Source organism: Dendrobates tinctorius, unplaced genomic scaffold, assembly GCF_039654945.1.
Source record: "Dendrobates tinctorius isolate UK_male_01 unplaced genomic scaffold, ASM3965494v1 ptg000082l, whole genome shotgun sequence".
Taxonomy (NCBI): Eukaryota; Metazoa; Chordata; class Amphibia; order Anura; family Dendrobatidae; genus Dendrobates; species Dendrobates tinctorius.
Genome location: NW_027361750.1, coordinates 10,466,506 through 10,479,651, shown reverse-complemented (window position 1 = coordinate 10,479,651; position 13,146 = coordinate 10,466,506). Strand labels below are relative to the sequence as shown.

The following is a 13,146-nucleotide window of genomic DNA, read 5'->3' as shown; positions in this document are numbered from 1 at the left end:
CCATTTCAGGTCATCACTCAGAGTTATTTTAACTGCAAATCTCGTAATGTTGTTTATGCTCTGGTGTGCCCGTGCCCAAAGATTTATGTTGGGCAAACGACACAAGGGTTGAGAAGGAGGATACATCATTTCTCGGGCATCACAACAGCTAAGAAAGATTTGGAAAAGGTCAAAACTCTCACCTCGGTAGCATCACACTATCTGGATCAGCATGAATCTCGGTGGAATGGTACAGGGATCTTAGGACTTGAGACTGTTTAATTGGACATAAGGGGGTGATGTTACTCTCGAACTTTTGAGATGAGAATGAAAGTAGATCTTCAATCTTGGAAGTTTGACCCCGTCAGGCCTGAATGAGGACTTATTGTTTACTGGCTTTTATAAACAGATCTAATCAAATGGTATCTAGATTTCCTGTTTGTTACCCCGGTCCATGTAAACTACAATGGAATGGCCTATGGTTAAATGATGTCTATTCTTGACCATTCTTCTACATCTGTTTTGTGTTTTGGATTCAGGATAGTGGCGGCTTATCATCCACACCCGTTTTTCCCTCTTTATACTCCTCCCTGCTCACTTTTAAGATGTGCAGCTTATGACTCTCTATGTGGGTCTTTTTCCTCACCAAGGATAACATTTATTGACTACTCTTTATAGTTCTTTCCTGGGGGGCTTTTGTGTGTACCGTCTGGGGCACCAGACGGTACAATGTTGTGATCGCTTCTGATATGGATGAGAATTCAAATATATTCAACTTTGGCTATGGTTGACTGACCTTTGCCTTGTTCCTTGGCTCATGACCGCCATGGGGTCTTCTAGAGACCCTAGGGCCTAAGACTTTATGTATAGGCCTGCTCAATTCTATAATAAATATAAAAATGAGTTTCACCTTACTATCCTTCATATGGCCTTATTTTGTGGCTCTGGTCTGTCTTTATACGGAATTCTCTTTGGTAAGCAATACTGCGCCATTAGGTTGCGTTTACTCGTCTATCTTTATGACTAGTGCATAGGCTTCTATGTAAGGGCCTCTCTTGCAATCTCTGATGCTGTTATGTGATTGGGACTCGTTCAATTTGTTCTATATGTTGTCATGTGATTGGGACTCTTCTGACATCTTTCATGTATATTTTTGATTATGAGTTATATTAATTGAATCCAAGTAACATCATATACACTATAGGGGACTTTATTTGGGAGATTTACTCCCATTTATTTGTTTTTTTTTTACCAATTGCACAAATGGCCACATTAGACGAAGTAGTTTATTTCACAAAGCTACCGTCATTTTCACCTCTTCTTTGTTATTTTTGATTTTGGCTTTCATAATTGGTTTAACACTTTGACCGCCAATTAGGATTTTGGTCATTTTCCGATCATCAGTTTTGTACAAGGTCAGTGTGTGGATGTGTAAGCTCCGCCCATTTGGCTAAAATTTACATGCATGCGCAATATTATTCTGCTTACTTCTCTATTTAACTGTCCCTCATAGCAACTTTGCCTTGGGCTCGTCTGGTTTATCCTTTATTATCTTATGACCATAGGTGCTTTATTTTTTATCTTTTATATTATTATTATTTTTTATTATCAGTATTAAGCACTTTTAGTCGTTTGCTTTGGAATTTGAGCCTGTATAACTATATATAATGATGGCAGCTCAATAACCAGTAATGCAGTGGTTACCTCTGTTATAACTGGCTATAAGTACCTGGTGAATGTAACTTGGTCTTTCTCCCTTTTTTTCATCTTAGCAACTATGTTTGTACTAGTTGCATGCCTGCAAGCGCCTGCGCATTTGGCCTCCCCGCCATTCCATCTGTGATGTGCGACACTTATCATTTTAGCTACTGAGCCTCTAATGTTTAAACGCCCACATGTTTGCAAGCGCTTGTGTAATTGGTCTAACTGGTCACATGCCTGTAAGCGCCTGTGCAGTGTGTCTCCTCATCATTTTATTTGCGATGTGTGACGTCCTTTATCCTAGCAACCGCGTCTCTAATGTCCAACAGGTCACATGACCGCAAGCGCTTGTGTAATTGGGTTCCCTACTTCCTACTTGTGATGCGCGGTGCCGACGCCTGGGCAGTAGGCACTTTACAGGCGCCTGCGCAGGAGCAATGTTGCGTCTTCACATTGCTTGCATTGGGATGGAGTTCTGTTTCATAGACGCCGACGCATGCGCAGTTGCTCCTGTGTGACATCACACGCCGACGCTAAGTACTATCAGCCATTGCCACTGACTACTGACAAGACGCTGACTTTCAGGTATGTCTGGACATTAACCTGGCTGTGGCAAGCATTAGCGCAGCTGCTCCTTATGCATTAATTACATAATCATATAAATTGGCACAGCTGACTAACGGTATCTACCCCGATGAAGCCACCTTGAGTGGCGACACGCGTCGGGTCTCTGGCCCTGCCTGCTCCACTCCACTTCCCATGGGTTTTGTATTGTGCTGAACTGCATGTATGCCAATTGTTGAGGGTGGTTATGGAGACTTACACTGGTTATCTGGACCTCCTTTAGCCCTCTTTTGTTTGGGGTGATCTGCCTGCTCTGTACACCAGATTTTAGGCTGATGTATTGTCATTTGAGATTTATCTGGCGTACATCAGTGATATCTTCCTTTATATCTTATATTGAGCAAGACTCTACCGGATCTTTACAACTGAACACACTGTTTTGTGTCATTTTGGGTTGGAAATGTATCATTTTTCATTGCAATTTCATATTATTTTTCTAACTCATGTATGACCTCTAGTGTTTATTTGTGGGCACCCCCGTTTTTTTGTTCTTCAAATCTCTGTGTATAGACACAGCTCAAAATCAGCTGCAATAAATATTTAAAGGGGTTTTCCTCTTTCAGAAAAGCGGACCACAGACACTCTAAAATACCTGCAATTGCGATGAGACACTCACCCACCCAAGGTGGGTTCAATCTTCCTGCTATTGCTCGGGTCTTGCTGTTTTGAATGCAGCGATGACGTCCCAGCTCCTGCACCCACATCTTTTCCCACAGATGATGACTGTATTATTCAGCCATCATTTGTCTCTAACAGCTGCACGTAGAGCTGAGCTCCGCCCATGGCTGATAACTTGTTAGATGACGCTGTGACAGTTGCATTTACAGTGAGTTCCCCCAAGGGAGCGCTGTTCTTATTCATCCATGAATACACCCATGATGTGAAAGCAGGGTGCTGATAGGTTGCTATGGAATCTGAGGGTCTGCAGAAATTCCCCGTGCCTGTCATGACGGTACTCCTGTGAACATCAGACCATGACTGGCATTCATCAGAGTCCGTGATTTTTGCTATATACAGCAATACTGCAGTATACATCACATAGAAGGCACTGAGACTGCTGTATATACATTACATAGGATACAAAGACACTGCTGTATATACATTACATAGGAGACACAGACTGTTATATATGCATCACATAGGATACACTAATACTACTGCATATACATCACATTGGATACACATCATATAGGATGCACTGAGACTACTATATACACATCACACGGATTACACTGAGATGTCTGTATATACATAGGATTTTTTTTATTATTTATTTACAGCGCGGGCACCAGCTGCTGAAGAATACTCCCATCCGCCACTCCTGCTCTCTGTAATTAGCAGCAGCAGGCATCGGCTGATGGAAGCAGTAGTCCCATCAGACAACACCAGTGACCAGAGGTAAACTTTATACCCCCGATCAAAGCTGCGGGCTCACACTGTCATTTGACAGCATGGGAACCGCGGTTGTCTGACCCACGGTGAAGATTTTACCACCAATCAGTAGGGGTGTTTGCCACACTGTCATGCACATGACAGCACAACACCCGAACAATAATACGGACTTCCTGGTGAAGTCCATGTTCGGTGTCCTTGCCCGAACAGTAGGTGTTCGGTACAGACGCTTAACTTTACTGTTTGGGCTCGCCCATCTATACTCTTGCTGTCTTCACTATTCAGTAGGTCCTCCTGCTCCTCCTCCTCTACCTCCTCCCCTGACTCCGGGGGCGAGGCCTTCATCACTTTTCTCTCTACATACTTATCAATTAAATAACGCATTTTTCTTTCTTCTTGAGATCTGGTATAACTGGGATTTATACACCCAACCTGTATCATTGGAGGCAGAAGTAAAACCTATCAGCAGGGCTGGTTTTAGGCAAAAGTTTAAAATGGGGTCCCAAATGCTAACATATTGCACATCACACAGAGGCTATTGTATTTACATGCGCTGAGTTCAGGCCGCTAAATGAGTGTGATCGACAATATTGAAGTCGTTCAATACTTGTTTACGACCTCTTTACACCAACTGAGAAAGAATGATGAGAATAGAAAAATCATTATTAGATCAATCTGTCCCCATACAGTCACATGTTATCAGCAGCACATCTACAGTTTACACCGGCGATGTGCTGCCGAGAACAGTGATTTCTGTTCCGGCATAAACAATCCAATTACTCTATGAATATGCAGCATTTTGCTTGCTTGGTACAATACACCCCATAGTCCTCCATATATTATAATGTGCACCGCAGTCCTCCATATTGTAAAATGCACGCCCCATAGTCCTCCATATAATATAATATGCCCCATAGTCCTCCATATAGTATAATACACTCCCCATAGTCCTCCATATAGTATAATACACTCCCTATAGTCCTCTAAATAGTATAATACACTCCCTATAATCGTCCATATATTAAAATACACTCATTAGTCTTCCATATAGTATTATACACTTCCCATAGTCTTCCATATAGTATAATACACTCATCATAGTCCTTCATAAATTAAAATACACTGCTCAGTCCTCCATATAGTATAATACACTACTCAGTCCTCCATATAGATTAATACACCCCTCACTCATAGTCCTCCATATATTAAAATACACTGCTCAGTCCTCCATACAGTATAATAAACTCCTCATAGTGCTCCATTTAGTAAAATGCACTGCCATAGTCATCCATGTAGTACAATTCACTTCCCATAGTATAAGGCTCCCCATAGTTCTTTATATAATGTATTCCCCATAGTCCTCGATACAGTATAATGCAGCCCACATATAGTATAATGCAGTCACCCCATAGAGCATAATGCAGCCATCCCACAGAGTATAATGCAGCCACCCCACAGAGGATAAAGCAGCCACCCCACAGAGTATAATGCAGCCACCCCACAGAGGATAAAGCAGCCACCCCACAGAATATAATGTAGCCCCCTCAGAGTATAATGCAGCCCTGCCGTACAATATAATGTAACCCCCATAGAATATAATGCAGCCCCTTCATATAGTATAATGCAGCCCCTCCATAGAATATATGGTAGCCCCCTCATAGAGTATAATGCAGCCCTCCAGAGAATATAATGCAGCCCCTCCATAGAGTAAAATGCAGCCCCCTTATATAGTATAAAGTAGCCCCTCCATAGAATACAATGTAGCCCCATCAGAGTATAATGAAGCCCCCATACAATATATTCCAGCCCCCCCATAAAATATAATGCAGTCTTCATAGAATATAATGTAGCCCCCTCATAGAGTATAATAAAGCCCCCCATACAACATAATATAGCCCCACATAGAATCTAATGCAGCCCCCCCATAGCATACAATGTAGCCCCCTCATATAGTATGATGCAATCACCCCTCATAGAATATAATATAGCCCTCCACAGAATATAATACAGCCCACCTCCCCATAGAATATAATGTAGCCCCATTAAAGAGTATGATGCCATCCTCCCTCATCGAATATAATACAGCCCCCCCTAGAATATAATGTAGCCCCCATAGAATATAATACATCACAACTCCCCATAGAATATAATACAGCCCACCTCCCCATAGAATATAATGTAGCCCCCCCATAGAATATAATACAACCCACCTCCCCATAGAATATAATGTACCCCCATACAATATAATACAGCCCACCTTCCCCAAGAATATAATGTACCCCCACAGAATATAACACAGCCCACCTCCCCATAGAGTATAATGTACCCCCCATAGAATATAACACAGCCCACCTCCCCATAGAGTATAATGTAGCCCCCCCCCCCCGACAATGGCCCTACAGTCTAGTACTCATGCACGAATATATTAAAAGAAAAAAAAGAAAAAGAAACCCACAATCCTCACCTCTCCTCGTGCCCCGCGCTGCTCCATCCTCTGCTCTGTTCTCAACAATGGCACGCAGTGGGTGCGTGATGAAGTGACATCATCGCGCACCCGCATTGTTAGAGGCAGGGGGGAATGATGGGAGAGAGAGCGTCATCTGACACTCTCTCCTCCATCATTGCTTTGAACGCGGCAGCGGCGGCACGGGGGGGAGTCGGCGCTGGAGGCAGGCGGGCCCCCCTGCTATTAGCGGCACACCACTGGCTGGGGGCCCCTGGGAGAGTGGGAGCCCTAGGCAGCTGCCTGGTCTGCCTGCCATTAACGCCGACCCTGCCTATCAGATACAGACTGCAGCAACGATATGGAAGAACTTTCTCTATCCGAATGTGCATAGAATTCTCCAAAACTGCAGGTGGTTCGTACTGGTCCATAAATATACATCTCTGCATATCCGTGCATTTCTGTATACCTGTATTCTAATGGTAAAATAAAAATCAGAGATTTTTTTTCTTCCTAGAAAATTATTTAAAAAATATGAAAAACAATTACAATAATGACATTTTAATGCGATAAAAAAAATTACAAATCAGCAAATAACAAACATATTTGTTGTCCCTGTGATACGGTAGTAACAAGTCATACAACACAGTGACCAGATTATTTATGGTGATCAGTAAATGGCATGATTATTTTTTTTCATCCATTCAACTCATAAAAAATACAATAAAGATGTAACGCTGAGGCCGCGTTCACACATAGAGTAAATGCTGCGCTTTTTCTGCTGCTTACTTTCCGATTATTTTAAGCAGGTGTCCGCACCAAACGACTCAATAAAAATCCTCCCTGATTTTTGCATTTCGCTGCAGGTTTTTTTCATACATTTTCCGCTTATTTAATACTTTTTGGTGCAGATTTGGGGCAGGGTTTTTAATGCTTTTTTTTACAGTACAGAAAAGTTTTGATTCTGCAAATTTTTGTGGTTTTTTTTTTCAGGGTTCACATAGAAGCCTATGCAGAAAACATGCACCAAGACGGCCCGTTCAGCAGTGTGCGCAGATGTTTTCAGTAAATCACATCCACTTTGCTCGGACATTTAGGCCGTGTTCACATGTAGCATAAATGCCGTGTTGTGTTATTTTCTGTTGTGATTTATTTTTGCGCTGAAATTCTGCTGCGTGTAACTGATCAGACAGAATGTAATGTCCTGCAAACTCCGGCCCACTGTGCATCTAAAAACGCTGCTGAACGGTGCGGTTTTGGAGCTTTTTCTTCTCTAAATCCTGAAAAAAACGCATGTAAAAAACACAGTTGCTTTATTTTAGTGGAGAATCAAAGTTTTTCTGTCCTATATAAAAAAAAAAACATAAAAATGCTTCTTTAGATCTGCACCAAAAACTCATTAAATAAAGGGGAAAAAAAACAAAGTATGCAACTAAAGTGAAGGAACCCGAGAAGATTGTTACTGCACAGATTCTTCGTGATATATATATATTACAGTGTATTGTTGGGCTCTATGGGCTTATAACACCTTATCTCCCAACTTTTTCAGAACAAAGTGTGTGTGCACGTAGGTAACTAAGGCCTCTTTCACACATCAGGTTTTCGCCGTCAGGCGCGATCCGGCGCTTTTGACTAAAACCGGATCCGGCGAAATGCAATGCCGGATCCGGTTTCCCCCCCATTGACTTGCATTAGAGCCGGATCGAGCCGGATGGCCATGCGTTTCATCCGATTTTCGCCGGATCCGGCAATGTGACGCGATCCGGCATCTGGAAAAAACGGCTACTGTAACGTTTTTTGTCTCCGGCGAAAAAGCCGGACACGCCGGATCCGGCGTGTCCGGCTTTTTCATACAATGAAAGCCTATGAGCGCCGCAATGCGCCTGATCCGGCGACGGCCGGATCCGGTTTCTTTGGTCTGAGCATGCTCAGTAGCTCTGCCCACAAGACATATATAAAAGCAAGACAGTGGGACCCTCAGCCACACCCAACATGCCACCCAAGCCAAGAACCAGGAGCAGGAGAAGGCAGCAGACATCTGCAGCAGCAGCACCATCAGCACCACCCCAAATGGAGCAGCATGCTGAACAACGGGAGGGGAGTCCAGCAGCAGATGAGAGACGGTAATTATCAAATCCCCCATTCCTCCAAACTAGGGCTATGGAATATCAAGATATTCATTGGCCCTTTGTTTCTCTTTATTCAACAGCCGCCCAATAGATGTAGCAGCAGCAGCAGCAGCAATGGCAGCAGCAGAAACACCACCCACAGCCATGGAGTCTGGCCATGAGGAAGACAGCACATCTTCTTCTGGGAGCCCTCCCTCGCATCGTCAGCGTTTGACGGTAAGTTTTTATTTCCAAAATCCATCATCTCTGTAATATATGTGTATTCATTGCCTTTTATTTCAAAACAGGAATCACAAGATGAAGAGGAGCTCCCAGAAGAAGAAGGAAGGGGTGGACAGACACTTGGAGTGGGCTCACAATTGGTAAGTTTTTTGCATCAAACGCAGAAACACAACATCACACTACACACAACACATAGAAAACAATGTTCTGCAGACCACACACAGCAAACAAATGCCTACATCCAAAGACATAGCATTTTTTGTTTTCTTCTCTAGTCTTCCCAATCTGGTGCTCGGCCAAGAGGTCCTCACAGTGCCTCCCAGGGTCGTCGGCGACAGCAACGCGGCGGTCACCAGCGTGTAAGTATAAATATTTTTGCTTTGTTTTTTTTGCACTTTTTATTTCATTTCTTTTGTGGAGGCTAATTATGTTATTTTTGTCTTTTTCTTTAACAGCCTTCACAGCGTGCTCCCGACTCTGACGGTGAGGATGGAGGGATTGATGTGGACCGCCTCATCGATCTCGTCAGAGAAAGGGAGCCGCTCTGGAATATGGCTGACCGCCGCCACGCTGACCTGATCGTTACCCGACGACTCTGGGAGGAAATCTGTTCGCTCCTTGTGGACCGCTGGGAGGACCTCGAAGCTCGGGCCCAGATTAAAGAGCGTAAGTATATACAGTACCGGTTGCTTGATTTAAACCAGTGTTTCCCGAACTCCAGTCCTCGTGGTCCCCATGGATCATGTGTTCAGGATTTCTATTTACTTTGGAAATCCTGAAAACATGACCCCTGGGGACCATGAGGACTGGAGTTTGGGAAACACTGATGTTGTATACTAACCACTTTGTCCTTTCTCGTTTCAGGGGAGAGAATTGTGAAGCGGTGGCGGTCTGTGAGGGATCGTTTCAAGAACGAGTTCAATAAAGAGATGCGGGCCCCGAGTGGATCTGGAGGACGCAGGAGCAAGTACAAGTACGCACGAGCCCTGTCGTTCCTCCGGGAGACAATGCTCACCAGTAGGTAAATATTACACACCACATGTGACAAAAAAATGTTTAGATGTAACTTTTTTTTTTCAGCCAGGGCCATACCATGTCACTATTTTAATTGTTTTTTTTTCTCTTTATTCCACAGCACGGTGAGCAGCACTCGGGAGCCTGCACGATTGGACCCTTCTGAGGCGATCCCTGAGGAGACCGGCACCGAGGGACACTTCGACCGCCCCGGTACATCTGCACCTTCCCAGCCTTCCCACACATTCGACCCATCTGTCCCATCCACCAGCACAGGAGCATCGTGGCCGCCTACATTACATGAAGCTGCTGGTGAGGAGATCGCTTTCCCTTTACCCCACCCTTCTGCCCCTGCCACCTCTAGTACACCTGCGGGTACTGGGCGGCAGCGGCAGAGGGGTCAGGAAAAGAATTATGCGCCAGAGTTCTTGCATCTGAATGCATCTTTCCAGAACTGTCTAAAAGTCTTGTCAGAGCAAATCTCCGCAGGCTTTCAGCAGATCAACTCCAGCATTCTGGAGGTGAAGACACTTCTGCAAACCATGCATTCCGAAGCAAGATCTTCGCCAAACCACACCTTTTTCAGGTCTGTTGTGGAGCGCATGGCAACACTATCTCCTACCCAGCAGATGCATGTAATGCATTCGTGCCACGGTGCTCTACAGCAGATTACCTCCCAACCTCCACCTCCCACCACTGTAGTTCCTCCACCTGCACCCCCTCCAGCCACTTTCCATCCTACCCCTCCTATTACATCTGCACCCCCTCCAGCCACTTTCCATCCTCCCCCTCCTATTACATCTGCACCCCCTCCAGCCACTTTCCATCCTCCCCCTCCTATTACATACCAGCAACCTCCCCAGTACCAGCAACCTCCCCAGTACCAGACATCTCCCCACTTCCAGCAACCTGCCCCGTACCAAACTCCTTCCCCGTACCAAACTCCTTCCGCGTACCAAACTCCTTCCCCATACAACTTTCCATCAACATCATCTGCTCCTACAGTCCCTGCCCAACCCTCCACTCCACTGCCCACCACCTCTTCTGCCTCCCACATGTCCACCCATTCTGTAGCTTTTTCCACACCATCACCTCTAACTGTTCCTTCCCCACCACGATCCCAATCCTCTCTCCACACTCCCAGTGTCGAAGTGTCCCGCAGCCCCTCCAGCAGTATTTCCACCCCACACTACACAGATTTATGATGTGTTTTGTAATAAAAATGCCCAGTTTTTTTTCAAACCTTTATTAAAAAAGTTTTTTTAACTTTAAAAACAGTTTACAAACAAAAAAATATTTTAAATAAAAGTTAAATTATTGTTTACACTGGTTGTCTGTCATTTCTTTCTGCGGCGAAATATGTTTAAAAAAAAGGTTAAATAAAGGGTATTTAAAAGGTAAAAAGGTATTCAAAACCAGGTATATAACTGTGGGTAAATTTTAGCTTTTTGCCACAGTTGTGTTCCTGGTTGTGTTTGAAGCAAAGTATTTCACCTAAAAAGTTGTGTTTATTGTTGGTGATTTCATAACAATGTACACAACTTTTGTTAAAAGGTTAAATACTTTGCATAAAACACAACCAGGTACACACCTGTGGCCTAAAGCTAAAAATAGAGACCATGACAAGATAGCCAACTTTGGTTGGCAAAGGTATATACTGTTGGTACAGAAGGCACACAAGTTTGGTTAAGGGCACAAATCTTTCACACTCTGTCATCCTGCCAGTGTACTCTGCCTTGAGGTGACATAAAGTATAGTGCAAAATTGTCCCTCATTACTGAAACCGTCACAGAACTTCTAGTGGTAATGTCATGGTAATCTTGCAAGGTGGTTTCTTCAGAGGTGTCCTCAATGGAAATGGGTTCCTTGCAGATAACAAAATTGTGGAGTACCACGCAAGCTTTGATCACCTCGTCAACAGTTTCTGTCTTGAGGTTGATCGCAGTCAATAGGACCCGCCATTTGGCTGTCAGAATACCAAAGGTACATTCAACCATTCTTCTTGCTCTTGTGAGGCGGTAATTAAAAATGCGTTTTGGTCTTGTCAATCCTCTGCTAGAGTACGGTTTCAAAAGGTGTTCTGACAGCTGGAAGGCTTCATCCCCTACACAGACAAATGGCATAGGTGGACCAGATGTTTGCGGCAGCGGTCTAGGTGGTGGGAACTGGAAGGTGTTTCCATACAGTTTACGCCCCATGGCAGACAGTTTGAAAACTTGAGAGTCATTGGAGCGGCCATAGGCCCCAATATCAACCGCAATAAATTTGTATTCCGCGTCAGCGATGGCCATGAGGACAATTGAAAAATATTTCTTGTAATTGAAATATTCCGATCCCGATCCGGCTGGCTTTACAATGCGGATATGTTTCCCGTCCACAGCGCCCAAGCAGTTGGGAAACTGACATATCTGTTGAAACTTGTCAGCAATTTCAATCCACCTCTCTCTTGTGGGCTCTGGTAAAAACTCTTCAGCTAAGGAGTCCCACAGTGCACGGCATGTGTACTTCACTATTCCAGATATGGTGGAAATCCAGAGTCTGTACTGGAAATGCAGTGACGAAAGGGATTCTCCAGTTGCAAGAAATCTGTGAGGAATTAAAAAACAATAAATTAGTTTTAAATCACAGCATTACATACCAAAACTGAGCTATAACACTTGGAGATACAAACTACCACCAACAAGATTGCAGTGAAAGTGTGCTCTGATGCGATCACATCCAATAAATGTGGCTTACCTTAAAGTCACCATCAGACGCTCTGCGGGTGAAACAGAGAAGCGGCAATAGGTGTCCGCTTTTCTTATGAGGTGTGCAATGCGCTCCACCAAGTAATCAAAATTCTCCATTTTCATCCGAACATATCCAAAAAATTTATCCGGGTTTCGTCGAAGGTCCATGCAGAGTGTAGAATAGACCCCACGCGTCATTCTCTTGGCTGTGATGGGGTGGATCCACAAACGTCGTCTACGATGCCTGATGCACTGCTGTCTCGCTCTCTCCTTCTCCAGAACAATCACCCTCAAACGATTCGCCTCCGCTGTAAAATCCGCCAAATTCTTCAAAATATTTCCAATCACAACATCCATCTTCGCCAGTAACTTGCTCTTCTCTCCAACCTGCACTTTCTCCTCTACAACCTGTCAAAGAAGGGCTGTAGGAACATGCTATATATAGTTTTCCAGTAGCCAATCCCGTTCGGAAGGCCACAAGGGTCAATTTTAAAAACCGGATCCGGCGTAATCCGTCGAAAAACGGATAGAAAAACGGATGAACCGGATGAGACGGATCCGGTTTTGTCTGTCAAGAACAAGACGGATCCGGCAGAAAACCGGATCCGTCACATCCGGTTTTACTAAACATTTGCCGGATACGGCGTTCCGGCACGACGCCGGATCGCGCCTGACGCCGAAAACCTGATGTGTGAAAGTAGCCTAAGGGCTAGAACAAGGTTTTGAAAATTTTACAAAACTTTCCAGTGACTGAGTGTGGAACTACAAGTGCAAGCAGTCATGCATTATCCGGCGCAGTGCGCACTCTCGTGGCCACACGCAGTATTAGCAGCGCAGTCTCGCTTTATCTTTAGCACGCCCCATATCAGCCACAGCCAATGGGCTCCATCGGAAGGAAACCTTTGACCTGAGG

At 44.3% G+C, this 13,146-nt stretch overlaps 1 protein-coding gene across 6 annotated transcripts in view; it reads left to right on the top strand.

Annotated features, from left to right (window-relative positions):
* Window positions 1-2,142: 2,142 nt before the first annotated feature.
* The window catches only part of ADHFE1 (alcohol dehydrogenase iron containing 1), a 72,376-nt gene continuing 61,372 nt past the window's right edge, over window positions 2,143-13,146 (top strand). The window contains exon 1 of one of the 6 annotated variants that reach the window (XM_073583903.1): window positions 2,143-2,265. The gene's annotated coding sequence lies outside the window, so the exon portion shown is untranslated. Of the gene's footprint in view, window positions 2,266-3,589; window positions 3,703-13,041; window position 13,146 lie in introns of those variants that run through there. The other 5 variants (XM_073583907.1, XM_073583905.1, XM_073583909.1 and 2 more) reach the window with 5 other exon arrangements.